This window comes from Heterodontus francisci, chromosome 32, assembly GCF_036365525.1.
Source record: "Heterodontus francisci isolate sHetFra1 chromosome 32, sHetFra1.hap1, whole genome shotgun sequence".
Lineage (NCBI taxonomy): Eukaryota > Metazoa > Chordata > Chondrichthyes > Heterodontiformes > Heterodontidae > Heterodontus > Heterodontus francisci.
In genome coordinates this window covers 34,789,717-34,806,460 of record NC_090402.1, presented here as the reverse complement: position 1 = coordinate 34,806,460, position 16,744 = coordinate 34,789,717, and the positions used below count along the sequence as shown (strand labels likewise).

The following is a 16,744-nucleotide window of genomic DNA, read 5'->3' as shown; positions in this document are numbered from 1 at the left end:
TGTTGTTGAGCTAGTCCAGGATAAAGGATCATTCTCTCTCATTCTCCCTTGAAAGAGGAGACACCGTTTTACCTGCATTTTTACCAATGTTTACAGATTCCAAGGGCTGAATTTTTGCGCCCCACTGGGGGTGGGAACGGAGGGGGGCTTGGAATCTGAAAACAGTCCCGACTCCTGTTTCCAACCTCCATCGGGAAAATTCAGCCCCAGCGTGCCTTGTTTTTTGGGCATTTTTGAAAGCACCATCTGAAGTACCGAACATGTCAGACATGTTTTGCGCATTTTGCGCTAAACACAGGAAAGCGAACAAGTCAGAGGGGATACAGCAGAAGTAAGTTTCAAGGGAGTAAGACCAGGATGGAAGGCCTCTACTTTAATGCCATGAGTATTGCAGGTAAAACAAATGAGTTAAGGGCAATTATTGAGACGTGGAATTGTGATATAGTAGCCATCACGGAGACATGGTTGAGGGAGGGGCAGGATTGGCAGCTCAATATCCCGGGATATAGAATCTTCAGGCGAGACAGAGGAGGGGGTAAAAGAGGAGGGGGCATTGCAATATTAGTTAAGGAGTCAGTTACTGCAGTAAGGAGAGATGATATCTTGGAGGGGGCATCAAATGAAGCTTTATGGGTAGAGTTTAGGAATACAAAAGGGACAGCCACATTGCTAGGTTTTTATTATAGACCCCCAGATAGTCAGCGGGAAATTGAGGAGCAAATATGGGCGCAATTTGCAGAGGTGTGTAAAAATAATAGGGTAATTATATTAGGTGATTTCAACTTTCCCAACATTAATTGGGATAATCATCGTATTAAGGGCTTAGATGGAGTAGAATTCTTAAAATGTATACAGGAGAACTTTTTAGCACAATATGTAGATGATCCAAAAAGGGAGGGTGCAGTGCTGGACCTAATTCTGGGGAATGAAGCCGGACAGGTGGTTGATGTGTTGGTGGGGGAGCATTTTGGTGATAGCGACCACAACATGGTACAATTTAAGCTTGTTATGGAGAAAGAAATAGACAAGTTGCAAAAAAAGGTTTTGGATTGGGGGAGAGCAAACTTTAGTAAAATAAGGCAGGATCTGGCCAAGGTAGACTGGAAGGAGTTACTTGTCGGGAAATCTACAGAAGAGCAGTGGGGGGCATCAAAAAGGAAATGGGGAGGGTACAGGCCCAACATGTTCCCTCTTAAGGTAATAGGTAGGAGCAACAAACCCAGAGAACCATGGATGACCAGAAACATTCAGGGTATGATGAGAAGGAAAAGAGAGGCTTTTAGCAAATACAAGGAGAGAAAATCAATGGAAGCATTTGTGGAGTATAGAAAGTGTAGGATGGAGCTTAAGAAAGCAATTAGGAGAGCAAAGAGGGGATATGAGAAAGCTCTAGCTGGTAAAAGTAGGAAAAATCCCAAGATATTCTATAAGTATATCAATGGGAAGAGGATAACCAGGGAAAGAGTAGGACACATTCGGGACCAAGGGGGAAATTTGTGGGTGGAGCCAGAGGACATTGGTAGGGTGTTGAACGAATACTTCACATCTGTCTTCACCCAAGAGAAAGAGGATGCAGATATGGAACTTAGAGAGAGAGACTGTGAGGTTCTTGAGCAAATTGTCATGAGGAGTGACAAGGTATTGGGGGTTTTGGAAGGCTTAAAATTGGATAAATCTCCAGGTCCGGACAATTTGTGTCCCAGGATGCTGTGGGAGGCAAGGGTGGAGATTGCAGGGGCTCTGACCCAGATTTTTAATTCCTCTCTGGCCACAGGGGAGGTGCCAGAGGACTGGAGAACAGCTAATGTGGTCCCACTATTTAAGAAAGGTTGTAGAGATAAGCCAGGGAGCTACAGACCAGTGAGTCTCACGTCAGTGGTAGGGAAACTATTGGAGAAAATTCTGAAGGAGAGAATCTATCACCACTTGGAGAGGCAAAATTTGATTAGGAATAATCAGCATGGCTTTGTCAGAGGGAGGTCATGCCAAACAAATTTGATTGAATTTTTTGAGCATGTGACCAGGTGTGTAGATGAGGGTAGTGCAGTTGATGTAGTTTACATGGATTTCAGCAAAGCCTTTGACAAGGTCCCACATGGGAGACTTATCAAGAAAGCAAATGCACATGGGATACTGGGTAACTTGATAAGGTGGATTCAAAATTGGCTTAGCTGTATGAAACAGAGAGTGATGACACTCGGCTGTTTTAGTGACTGGAAGTCAGTGTCCAGTGGCGTACCACAGGGATCTGTGCTGGGCCCCCTATTGTTTGTCATTTATATAAACGACATAGATGACTATGTGGGGGGTAGGATCAGTAAGTTCGCGGATGACACAAAGATTGGCCGAGTGGTTAACAGTGAGGTGGAGTGTCTTAGGTTACAGGAAGATATAGATGGGATGGTCAAATGGGCAGAAAAGTGGCAGTTGGAATTTAACGTTGAAAAGTGTGACGTGATACACTTTGGAAGGAGTAATGTGACACGGAAAAGTATTCAATGAATGGCCTGACACTGGGCAGTTCCGAGGAACAAAGGGACCTTGACGTGTTTGTCCATAGATCCCTGAAGGCAGAAGGGCAGGTTAATAGGGTGGTGAAAAAGGCATATGGGACACTTGCCTTTATGAATCGAGGCATAGATTACAAAAGCAGGGAGGTCATGTTGGAGTTGTACAGAACTTTGGTAAAGCCACAGCTGAAGTACTGTGTGCAATTCTGGTCACCACATTATAGGAAGGATGTGATTGCATTGGAGGGAGTGCAGAGGCAATTCACCAGGATGTTGCCTGGGATGGAACATTAAAGCTATGAAGAGAGGTTGGATAGGCTTGGGTTGTTTTCACTGGAGCAGAGAAGACTGAGGGGTGACCTGATCGAGATGTACAAGATTATGAGGGGCATGGACGAGGAGCAGCTGTTCCCCTTAGTTGAAGGGTCACTTACGAGGGGTCCCAAGTTTAAGGTGAGGGGCGGGAGGTTTAAGGGGGATTTGAGGAAGAACTTTTTTACCCAGAGGTGGTGACGGTCTGGAATGCCCTGCCTGGGAGGGTGGTAGAGGCAGGTTGCCTCACATCCTTTAAAAAGTACCTGGATGAGCACTTGGCACGTCATAACATTCAAGGCTATGGGCCAAGTGTTGGCAAATGGGATTAGGTAGACAGGTCAGGTGTTTTAATGCATTGGTGCAGACTCGATGGGCCGAAGGGCCTCTTCTGCACTGTATTATTCTGTGATTCTGTGATTTTTGTTTTGCAAGAACCTATGAATGTTGCAGAATTTTAATAATATTGAGATCATTGAGGAAGTTCTACATCTGGCATTGACATAATTGACAATGGTGTCATGATATATAAGACATGTCTTACTGTTCAAGAGCAAACAAAAAACAATTGCTGGCTGGTTTGTAAGTGGAAAGTGGATTTCCTTTTGCCAGATTTTGCATAATGTGAAAAAAATACATTTTCATTTCCTCAACATTCTTTAATAAATGCCCTTTGTCAACGACCTTTTGAGTTCCTCAGCTTATAGAATAAATGTCTTTGACATACTGTGCAAACACTGAAGGAAGGACTGTTTATGTTATTACCGCAAAACTACCCATTAGTCTTTAAAAGTGAAGGATATTCCAGAAAGAATTAGTAATGTTTTGTCCACTTTCTTTCTCGATTTGCAAGAAATGTGCCTATAGGCATTTAACAACTTGGCACCACAACTATCCAAAAAAGGGAAAAATTCACTTTGTACAGACCTTATTGTATTCTTAGAATTTAGTTCTAAATTGTAGTTGTATTTTTTCACTTTATGCAAAAGATTTTATCTTCAGCTGGGATGTGTAGTGATTATTTTTTGGTATTTATGATTGTCTGAGTTGGCAATACAGAGCATAAATACAATTTTATTGAATTGTTTGCAAAGGATGACCTCATAGAAATCATTAAAATTATGAAGGAGTTTGACAGAGTAGGCATAGAGAGGATTTTTACTCTTGTGGTGAGCCCAAAACTAGGGCTCATAAATATAAAGTAATCACTAATAAATTCAATAAGGAATTCACAAGAAACTTCTTTATCCAGAGAGTGGTTATAAATGTGGAACAGTTGAGGCGAAGAGCAGAGATGCATTGAAGAAAAAGTTAGATAAGTACATGGGGGGGAAAAGGAATAGAAGGATATCCTGGTGGGGTTAGATGAAGTAGGGTGGGAGGAGGCTTTTGTAGAACATAAACACTGACATAGACCAGTTGGGCCGAATGGCCTCTTTCTGTGCTGTAAATATCCTGTTAGTCCAACACGTGCAAGCATTTCTCATATGGACAGTACAAGTCAGGCTGAAAGGAGACTATGGAAGGATTATTGCTCAGGGGGTTTAATTCCCCTGAGTTGTAATTTCTACTGCATCCATTAATACACTGACATATTTCTACACTAATTTACAAGGAATCATACCTAACAGACAATGTCCCAGACACTGCCATCACCATCCCCGGGTACGTCCTGTCCCACCGGCAAGACAGACCCAGCAGAGGTGGTGGCACAGTGGTATACAGTAGGGAGGGAGTTGCCCTGGGAGTCCTCAACATCGACTCCAGACCTCATGAAGTCTCATGGCATCAGGTTAAATATGGGCAAGGTAACCTCCTACTGATTACCACCAACCACCCTCCCTCAGCTGATGACTCAGTACTCCTCCATGTTGAACACCACTTGGAGGAAGCACTGAGGGTGGCAAGGGCACAAAATGTACTCTGGGTGGGGGACTTCAATGTCCATCACCATGAGTGGCTCGGTAGCACCACTACTGACCGAGCTGGCCGAGTCCTAAAGGACATGGCTGCTAGACTGGGTCTGCGGCAGGTGGTGGGGGAACTAACACGAGGGAAGAACATACTCGACCTCGTCCTTACCAATCTGCCTGCCAAGGATGCATCTGTCCATGACAGTATTGGTAGGAGTGACCACCGCACAGTCCTTGTGGAGACGAAGTCCCGCCTTCACATTGAGGATACCGTCCATCGTGTTGTGTGGCACTATCACCGTGCTGAATGGGATAGATTTCGAACGGATCTAGCAATGTAAAACTGGGCATCCATGAGGCGCTGTGGGCCATCAGCAGCAGCAGAATTGTACTCAACCACAATCTGTAACCTCGTGTCCCGGCATATCCCCCACTCTACCATTACCATCAAGCCAAGAGACCAAACCTGGTTCAATGAAGAGTGCAGGAGGGAATGCCAGGAGCAGCACCAGGCATACCTCAAAATGAGGTGTCAACCTGGTGAAGCTACAACCCAGGACTACTTGCATGCCAAATTGCGTAAGCAGCATGCAATAGACAGAGCTAAGCGATCCCATAACCAACGGATCAGATCTAAGCTCTGCAGTCCTGCCACATCCAGCCGTGAATGGTGGTGGACAATTAAACAACTAACTGGAGGAGGTGGCTCCACAAATATCCCCATCCTCAATGATGGGGGAGCCCAGCATATCAGTGTGAAAGATAAGGCTGAAGCATTTGCAACAATCTTCAGCCAGAAGTGCCGAGTTGATGATCCATCTCGGCCTCCTCCTGAAGTCCCCAGCATCACAGATGCCAAACTTCAGCCAATTCGATTCACTCCACGTGATATCAAGAAACGACTGAAGGCACTGGATACTGCAAAAGCTATGGGCCCTGACAATATTCCGGCAATAGTACTGAAGACCTGTGCTCCAGAACTTGCCGCGCCCCTAGCCAAGCTGTTCCAGTACAGCTACAACACTGGCATCTACCCTGCAATGTGGAAAATTGCCCAGGTATGTCCTGTACACAAAAAGCAGGACAATTCCAACCTGGCCAAATACCGCCCCATTAGCCTACTCTCAATCATCAGTAAAGTGATGGAAGGTGTCATCAACAGTGCCATCAAGCGGCACTTGCTTAGCAACAACCTGCTCAGTGATGCTCAGTTTGGGTTCCGACAGGGCCTGACCTCATTACAGCCTTGGTTCAAACATGGACAAAAGAGCTGAACTCAAGAGGTGAGGTGAGAGTGACTGCCCTTGACATCAAGGCAGCATTTGACTGAGTATGGCATCAAGGAGCCCTAGCAAAACTGAGGTCAATGGGAATCAGGGGGAAAACCCTCCGCTGGCTGGAGTCATACCTAGCGCAAAGGAAGATGGTTGTGGTTGTTGGAGGTCAATCATCTGAGCTCCAGGACATCACTGCAGGAGTACCTCAGGGTAGTGTCCCAGGCCCAACCATCTTCAGCTGCTTCATCAATGAGCTTCCTTCAATCATAAGGTCAGAAGTGGGGATGTTCACTGATGATTGCACAATGTTCAGCACCATTCGCAACTCCTCAGATACTGAAGCAGTCTGTGTAGAAATGCAGCAAGATCTGGACAATATCCAGGCTTGGGCTGATAAGTGGCAAGTAACATTCGCGCCATACAAGTGCCAGGCAATGACCATCTCCAACAAAAGAGAATCTAACCATCTCCCCTTGACATTCAACGGCATTACCATCACTGAATCCCCCACTATTAACATCCTAGGGGTTACCATTGACCGAAAACTGAACTGGAGTAGCCATATAAATACCGTGGCTATAAGAGCAGGTCAGAGGCTAGGAATCCTGAGGCGAGTAAATCACCTCCTGACTCCCCAAAGCCTGTCCATAATCTACAAGGTACAAGTCAGGAGTGTGATGGAATACTCTCCACTTGCCTGGATGGGTGCAGCTCCAACAACACTCAAGAAGCTCGACACCATGCAGGACAAAGCGGCCCGCTTGATTGGAACCCCATCTACAAACATTCACTCCCTCCACCACCGACGCACAGTGGCAGCAGTGTGTACCATCTACAAGATGCACTGCAGCAATGCACCAAGGCTCCTTCGACAGCACCTTCCAAACCCGCGACCTCTACCAACTAGAAGGACAAGGGCAGCAAATACATGGGAACACCATCACCTGCAAGTTCCCCTCCAAGTCACACACCACCCTGACTTGGAATTATATCGCCGTTCCTTCACTGTCACTGGGTCAAAATCCTGGAACTCCCTTCCTAACAGCACTGTGGGTGCACCTACCCCACATGGACTGCAGCGGTTCAAGAAGGCAGCTCACCACCACCTTCTCACGGGCAATTAGGGATGGGCAATAAATGCAGGCCTGGCCAGCGACGTCCACATCCCGTGAATGAATAAAAAAAAAGCTAACTTTTATTTTGATGTGTCAGAATAGTTTGTTATACGCCAGTTGGACAGATTTTGAATTCCTCCAAAGTGCTTTCAGAATCTTTAATACCCTCCAGTAAATGGCATACTGCATTACTGTCTGCCTAGCAGAGTCTTAAATAGACTGTACAGCATTTATATTACAGTGCCATCATCAGAGGCAGAACCACCTGTTGAAGCAGCATTACAGTATAAGCAATGTGGAACTTGTGCAGGCAGAGCATGGGCATTTGCCTTAAGAGGCTGCTTCTGCCCATGTTGTGGGTGGCACAGAGCTGTTGGATGCTGTGCAGTATCGTTTTGTTCTGGTCAACAGGCTGGCTTATCAGGTTTCCCCCTTCAACACAGGAAATGTCCATCATCAGCAACTTACAGCCACAATCCAATCTTTGGAAGTACTGCAACTATGTGGTCTTTGCATCTGTGCAGTTCCTCAGTATTTCTGCCATTGCTTTAAATTCTCTTGTGCTGTGTAAGCACCACCAGGTATATCACATTCCAGAACTGCTTCCAGTGGAAACAATGGTGGAATAAAAATATGCCTTAAAATGATGGCAGGAGGGGGATAGAAAACACAGTATTAAAACAAATAAGAAAGTTGTTCTTCCATTAACTCTCTCACTTAGTGATTGCTAATGTTACAGAGAGAGGTTTTTCTTTCTCAGCAACACATTAAAACAACAGCCAGTTGCTGGCAATTGATTTGATCCGTGTCCACATCGCCTTCACAGGGTTTCCATCACACTTCCTGATGAAGTTATCTTGGCACAGAGCAGAGCATCTGAGGAAATTCAGGGACATGAATAAAGGACAGAAAGTAGCGATTGTAAAACTAATAAATAAAATGATTGTTGCTAATAATGATGAATAAACAGTATGTACAAAATTATCAAATCACTTGTATTTCCCTGAAGGAGTACAGTTAAGTTCACTTACTGTTAGACTGTGAGCCTCGCCTCAGGCACTGAACTGGATAATTTTGAATGCTGAGTGGGCAAGAGTAAGAGCCAGTATTTTTGCTTTTTGTTCGTACAATTCAGAGGTGATTGCTGTAAGATGGTGAATGGGATGACGGTATAGGTTTCCATTTTGTTTTACCTCTCCTGAAAGTCAAGGATTTAAGTGTCAAGTCTCAGAAAATAAAATAAATGCTACCTTCTTGGATGGCTTTTGTAACAGCTGTGAAAGCACTAGGAGACATCATTAGATGGAGGATGAAAAGAAAGGAAGTGGTAATTTTTAATGAGGGTTTCTAGAAGAAGTAGGAAACAAATTGAAGTGCGAGCAGAGATGGAATATATTACTGATTTCAATGCCTGCCAATAGATACTATTTTGAAAATGACCCCTCTGCATACAACGAATCCTGGGAGGAAAGCTACTTTCTTTAAATTTTCAAACGTCATTAATGAAACATTTTATATATCCTCAATATTTACTCTGATATTTTTGTGAGTGGTGTTTTCAGTTGAAAATATCACAATCAGAGCTTGTGGGAACATTAGGAATGACACTTAAGGTTAGTAAAAGTGTCATAGATTGCAAGACCATCAAATTAGGTCATATGCCTGTTCCATAATGGGTGGTTCCAACCCCTAATCACCCTTACAAAAATGCAAAATAAATTTGTTATTCAGAGCATTCTGCATCTGTTTGTCATGGTGATATCTCATTAAACTATGACATTCTAACAGTAGTCATGCTCCCTGATTATGTAAATAGATTTATTATACTAATGCATGTTATGTTAGATATCAATTTGATATTATTTAAAGTCTTTTTATAATTTAATTTTGCTAAGAACATGTAAACCATTACTAAACAAATTGTGTTTTAAAAGCCTCAATTATTGCACATTTTAGCCAGTATTCTTATTTAACTCTTCAACAGCTGAAAGCTCTACGAAATTGTCATGTCTCTGGACAGACTATGTTTAGAAATTTACACACAATGACACTGATACAAACACTAATATTACAGTAATAAAGTTACTCTGTCAGCAATAGCTTTATCACTGTAATATTAACCCTAAACAGCTATGCAAAATTCTACAAATGACATTTTAAAGTACTGTACTTTTGTTAGTAAAAACAGAAAATGCTGAAAATAATCAGGTCAGGCAGCATCTGTGGAGAGGGAAGCAGAGTTAACGTATCGGGTTGATGCCCTTTCTTCTGATGAATGGTTCTGAGCTCTGGAAATGATTGCAATCTGTCGTGAGAGGATTCCCATTATACATAATTTATTACAAGAAGCAAAAAAGTGGGCTTTTCACATTCCCATGTCCATATGAGGATCAGAGTAATTGTTAGGCAAGCCCCCCACCTGTCAAGAATGAGGAAAATTAATTTTGCTACATGAACATTGATTTTAAACAATTGTTGATGAAGAAAGGACTTACTTAAAAAAAAAAATTGGAGACGTTGGCTGGAGAGAGACATTAGCACATTAACAGACAAGTACTTCAAAGGACAAAGGAGATACTGCCTGCTCCAATTTAATCCACAATGGACTTTTGATTACCAGACGTTGAAGGTGGAAAGGCTAGCATTCCAGGTTAACTGCTACGATGGCCAAATACATAAACAGACATGGTCGGACCAGTTTGGTCACATGACTGGCTGACTGTTGGAGTTTTTTTGAATTTGAACTTCCAACAGGGATTTTGAACTCAGAAAGCTGTTTTCTCCTGGACTGAGAACATCTCTCTCCTGTCTGCTCTCATCTCACTCTCATCAGCTTCAGAAATCATTGAAGACAGATGAACCCCAAGAGAGAAAAGTCTCCTACAGTGAACAAGCTTTAAGAAGAATACTGGGCCCCAACATAAACTAAGAGCTGTCTACAATCAAGGACTCTACGGCGAGCTGGAAAGACAGAAACAGTCAAAAGAAACACCCTTTAGATACTGTCTCAAACCTCTCCATTTTGTTTTTCTTCTCTTTTCTGTCCCTATTTACATATGTGTATCGCGTGTACATGCTAGCGTGGGCACGTCGTATATCCGTAGGCATTAACCATATTAGAGTTTAAGTTTAAGGTTTAATAAACTTCACTTTTCTTCTTTAAACCTAAGAAAGCCCATTTATGCTCATTTCTTTGCCTTATAATTGTAAAGCTGTGAACAAGGATTCACAAAGGGGGATCTCAAAACACAGTGTGTTTAAAAATAAAACCCTTTTACAATAAGACTAGGTGAAGACAGTAAAAGACCCCTAGACACCTTTCTCACCTCGTCACAACTGTAATGCTTTACCAGCAAGGCTTTTCAACAGTAATGATTTTGTAAAAGTAAACACAATTAAATTCATTTTAATGTTATTTAAAGCTTATTCAATATTACACCCAAGAAGTTTGAGAAGCAGTACAGAGACACTGCAAAGTTGGGATGCCAGTTTTTAAAACAAGTTGTGTCAGCAGGAAAGCCATAAATTCCAAAGATGACAATTCTCTTTGCCTTCCCTCTCCCAAAAAATATAGGCGATGCAAAGATCTCTGATCCAATTTATGCTGAAATCCTATTTTTAAAAGTTTACCTTTGAGCATGAATACAACAAAAATGTGCTGAATTCCCATGAACACATCTAACTGTTCAATGAACAGAATTGTGACTACCATAAACCTCACTTAACAAATCATTTCCAACTTTGTATGGTTACTGGTTACGATTCTGTTGAGAATTGTAGACCTTTTACAAGTTCCCATTGCTTTTATGGATTTATTGGTTAATGCCTGTAGATCAGATTTTTCAAAAAATACCAACAGTTAAATAAACAAAGTATCCAAAATAACCCTATTTTTTTACAGTCATGGTTTAACAGTGTTGTGAGTGCAATGGAATACTCACCACTCGGCTGGGTGGGTGCAGTCTCAATAGCATGCCAACAAGCTCAACACCCATCCATCATAAAGCAGTGTGCTTAATCCCTCCAATATTAGTGCACGGTAGCTACAATAAATATAGGATGCATTGCAACAACTCACTAATTTACATGAACAGCACCTTCCTGCCCCATAACCTCTGCCACCAAAAGGACAAGAGCTGCAATATCATGGGAATGCTGTTAGCTCCAAATTCCACACCAAGTTACACAAAGTCCTGACTTGGACATATTCCTTCAATTTTGCTTGCTGAAAATCTATGAATTCTCTAACACCATTGTGTCACCACATTGACAACAGAAGTTCAAGGAAAAGACTCAATACCACCTTTTCAGGGCACCTAAGGATAGGCAACAAGTGCTGTCTTACAAACATTGCCCACTTGCTGGGAACATGTATTAAAAAAAGAGGTTTATTGCTACCCATCCACAGAGTCTCTTTGGTCTATCTACTCCTCTGTTGACCTCAAATGGACTGGTCAACTGGAGTAAGACAGGCTGAGAAAAACATTTTTATAAATTTGACTGAGGCGAAGAAAATTCAACTATGTGTCTCTTTTTTTTAAAAAAGATGTTAGACGTAAATACAGACAAGACCTACAAGATACTTATGATGTGGTACCCTGAACAGGCATAACATGTAAATTCTAATGCAAGCCAAGTCATTTTCTGTGAATGAACCTGGTTTTTAATCCCATATGTACAATGCCCGAAAAGAAAGAAGCCAACACCATCATCCATCATAGACAAAAATGTTTGATCTTAGTCGCACTCAAGTCTTCTAATTTACAAGCCTAAAGCCCTATTCCAGATTCTTTCTCTGTAGAAATTAGTAGTTTATCTTCCAGCTCAGTTTCTCAGAAAAAACTCAATCCCTTTCTACAACAGCAGTGTCACAGATACATTGGGAAAATGTGATTTGATAGTTTCTTCAGGGTTTGGTTTTGGACAGGAGAATATTGCTTTTAGAGTAGCGCAGCTGGAAATTTCTAAACTGGATACCAAAGGGCTGGCTTTAATGATGTAAAACAGGCAGAAAGCAAAATTGGGCAGGGCGTATAATGGGTGACTGATCCACTACCACCTGTTTTCCTGAAACTTAATATCAGCCCTTAAACATACCACTAGCAATAATCACAGATGAATGTTTAATAGGATGACCTTCCTCTACCCATTATTTTACAGGAGGAATTAAACAATTTAAAATAGTGTGCAAGGACAGTCTGAGTAACTACAGGCCAGTTAGTTTAATATCAGTGGTGGGTAAGGTTTTAGAGACAATAATCAGGGAAAATTCAACATACACTTGGAGAGGTTTCAGTTAATTAAGAAGAGCCAGCATGGATTTGTAAAAGGCAGATCGTATTAGACTAATCTAATTTAATTATTTGATGAAGTAACAGAGAAGGTTGATGAAGGGACTGAGGTGGATGTTGTCTATATGAATTTTAAGGAAGCGTTTAATTAAGTACCTCAGAAAAGGCTGATTAACAAAACTGAGGCTCATTGAATAGGAGGGTCATTGTCCAATTAGATTTTTAAAAATTGGTTCAAGGCCAAAAAACAGTAAGTCATGGTAAATGGTTGTTTTCCAGTATGGAGAATGGTAGACAGTGGTGTTCCCCAAGGGTTAGTTCTAGGACCACTGCTTTTCATGCTGTATATAAATGACCTGGATCTTGGAATACAGAGCAGAATTTCAAAATTTGCTGATGATACCAAACTTGGAGGTGCGGCAAACGGTGAGGATGATATGAACTACCTGCAACAGGACAGAGATAGGCTAGTAGAATGGGCAGAGAGGTGGCAGATAAAATTTAATACAGACAAATGTGAGGTGATGCATTTGGCAGAAGTGATTGGGTGATGCAATATATACTGAATGGCACAGTTCTAAAGAGTGTGCAGGAACAGAGGGACCTGGGGGCTGCATGCGCATCGATCTTTGAAGGTGGCAGGACATATTGAGAGAGTGGTAAGCAAAGAATATGGGATCTTGGGCTTTATGAATAGACACATAGAGTACAAAAGCAGGAAGGTTATGCTGAACCTTTATAAAGCTCAGATTAGTTCCCAACTGGAGTATTGCGTCCAGTTCTGATCACCACACTTCAGGAAGAATGTAAGAGTCTTTGAGAGGATGCAGAGGAGATTTACCAGAAGGGTTCCAGGATGGTACATGGTTAGGTTGGAAAAGCTAGGGTTGTTCTCCTTGGAGCAAAGGAGGTTGAGGGGAGAGTTGATAGAGGTGTACAAGATGATGACAGGTTTGGATAAGGTAGACAAGGAAAAAATGTTCCCATTAACTAATGGTACAAGGACTAGGGGGCACAGATTGAAGATTTTGGGCAAAAGAAGCAGGAGGAATTTGAGGAAGAACTTTTTTATGCAGCGAGTGGAACTCGCTGCCCAGAAGGGTGTTGGAAGCAGAGACAATCAATGATTTCACAAGGAAATTGGATGGGCACTTGAAGGAATAAACTTGCAGGGCGATGAGGATCGAGCAGGGGTGTATGACTGACTGGATAGCTCCGCGGAGAGCCGGCATGGACCCGATGGGCCAAATGGCCTCTTTCTACGCAGTAAATGACTCTATGACTCTTTGCCTAATAACGTTGACGCTACTTCTTACCTTCAAAGCATAGCCCCACCGCTATGTCTGTCCAGTCTTGGACTTGAATTGTTAACTTTCTATGGATTCTAGGAGCAAATTTGAGTCTTTTTCCTTCAGATTTCTGTTGATGCAAGTGCTGCCGTCTAGTGGAGACCGTCAAATACAAAAATCTAATCATTGATTTTGTACATTTATACATAATTAATCCTGAGTAGATTTTTTTCAATGGGAAAATTCAGTATAGCTGGCTCCTAAAAATGCCCTGATACAGGTGAAGTACCTTCATTAGTCAATCATTAGTCAAGCAGTTCTTGCAGTCATTGTATTTTTTTCAATTCTTATTAATCAAAGGGGCTGTTTGTATGTGTGGACATGTATGGACTCTTGAAAGAGTCCAAGAGCAGAGTTGTTTGATTTAAAAAAAAAATAACATTGACATTTAAAGAAGTTCACACTGAAATAAGACAGTCCCTAATATTCAAGGATATGCCATTTCACTTTCAATATCAAATAAAGTTGATTTTTATTTTTTTTTTTTGAGAAGCCAAGATGGGGAGCAAAGACTCATAATGTTGTTTGTTAGCAAGGTTGCAAATAGCAAAAAAAAAGATAAGGTAAATCAAGAAGTAGTGATTAGTAGATGTCCAGTTTTGATTTCAGAGTGAAGGTGGAAGGAAAGATTGAGGAAAGTAAAGTGCTGCCCGATTCTGGCAAAAGAAAGGATATAGCAAAGGAGATTGTCTGATGAGCCTTGAAATCAACACGTCAGGAAGAAGGAAGCGTGTGCAACATGTCATATTTTGAGTTAGAAGGCTATAAATTGGCAAAGTTCAGAGGACTATTTGCCATCGCAGTATCAATAAAATACAGAAAGAGAGAATAGAGTAAAATTCTTTAGAGAAGCTGAAAGCTCATCTTTTCCTTTTATACTGTTTAAAAGTGTGAGAGAGGTGCTATAAATGTCTCCCAAGATATATAAGCTATATTCAAGGGCTTGGGCTTTTTAGAAATGTATAAGTTGTTGAGGAAAAAGGAAAGGACTGATAGTCTTGAAGAGAATTTTAGCAACATGCTTATCATATGCTAACAGCAGACAGAGATCAAAGGAGGGAATGGGACTTAATATGTGAGTAGCTGGGGAAGGGCTAAGGTTGAGTGATGAAAGCAAAGAGGAAGCATTCCATGTGTTAGGCCATTATTAAGAAGAAAAAACACAATCAAAAGATACAGGACACTGAGGAACCCTTGAAATAATATGAAAATAGTCAGAGCATGAGTGAGATAAAGCAATTTGAGAGTAAACTAGAAAATCATGAGTATATCTTTGTTGTCAAGTCAAAGTTGTTTGGGTGTGCACAGTGCAAGATCCTGTTAAAGGCCATGATAGATGGTTCATGTCATGCAGGCCCCCACCTGCCAAGAATGAGGCACATATATTTCACCACATGGACATTACATTTTAAAAATTGTTGCTGCTAAGAAACAAAGGCCTATTACAAGGGGTTGCCAAGCCCCTGGCTGGAAAGACATTTTTTTTTTCACACTAGCAGACAGTGTTGGAACAAAGGAACCAGTCCCTGCCCCAATAAACAGAAGAGACCTGGTCAAACCAGGCGGTCATGTGACCACCTGCTGGCCAACTAGGGGAGTTTTAAATTAGAGAAAGAGTGTTTAAAGACAGAAGGCTGTTTTCTCTTGGACTGAAAAGACCTCTTGTGGCTGGCTTACGGCCACCTCTCCTGTCCGCTTCCACCTCTTTCTCATGGAACTGAAAACCACTGAAGACATATGAACCCCAAGAGAGAAAAGTTTCCTACAGTGAACAAGGTTTAAGAAGGATTCTGGGCCCCAACGAAAAGCAAGATCTACCTACAAGCAAGGACTACAGTACAGTAACAAAAACCCCTCTTCAGAGATTGCCTCAAAGCTCTCTACTTTATTTTTCTTCTGCTCTTTTCTGTCTCTATTTGCATGTGCGTTACACGTATGCATGCTAGCGTGGGGTGCGGCGTGTATCCGTAGGCGTTAACTGAATTAGAGTTTAAGTCTAATTTAATAAATTTCACTTTTCTTCTTTAAACCTAAGAAATCCTGTTTTTGCTCATTTCTTTGTCTTATAATTGGAAAGCGGTGAACAAGGATTCACCAAGGGGAAGCTCAAACACAGTGTGTTTAACAAAATAAAATCCTGTTACAGTAAGACTAGGTGAAGACTAAAAGGGACCCCCTAGACACCTTTCTCACCTGGTCGTAACATTCAGCAAAATGTTCCAGTGAGGAGTTGCATAGGAGTTGTCATTGGTGCTTCAGTTATGTCAAATTCTTGCTGCTGATCACTGACTAGACCAGAAACTTACAGGTGATAAATAATGTCAGAGTTAGCATCAACTTTCATCTATTCAGATAGTGCAAATATTAGAACGATAGAATTGGAGTATGAATGGAAAGAGGGGTTAACACTCTTGTATTTAATTACTTTTTGTCTGGCAATTTATTGAAGGTGTTTTGGCAATCCACATACATAATATCTGCCAGGCTACCATGCTCAATCAGCTTTACAATATTATTAAAAAATACGATCAAGTTGGTGAGACTCTGTTGGGATTCCCTAATAACCAATGCACTTTCCAAGTGATCTTACAGCACATCGCTAATGATTCCTTCTAGGAACTTTCTTAGAACTGTTGTGAAACTAACTAGCCTATAATTTCCAGGTTGTGACTTGCTCCCTTTTTAAATAGAGGCACCACATGGGCCTCTGTCCAGCCCATCGAAGAGTTGCCAGACTGCAACAAACAGGTAAATCTGTGAGCCAACAGCTGGCATAATAGACCCACATTTCCATATGGTTAGTATCATCCAGCTCAGTAGGTAGTAACCATTCAGCACTTCCTCCACATCTTGGGAATCTGCAAAACCTCTAAAAGCCCTTTTGCAGTCTTTGTTCTCTCGCTGACTCCTAACATTGCTTAAAAAAGGCCTTGCTATTACTGTCACATCAAACCCCTTTCTCCATGATCTTTTGTGT

The 16,744-nt window shown here is 41.7% G+C and overlaps 1 protein-coding gene across 1 annotated transcript in view; it reads left to right on the top strand.

Annotated features, from left to right (window-relative positions):
- Positions 1 to 16,744, top strand: part of tncb (tenascin Cb) — a 378,292-nt gene that overhangs the window by 103,222 nt on the left and 258,326 nt on the right. The gene's annotated exons all lie outside the window — the stretch shown is intronic.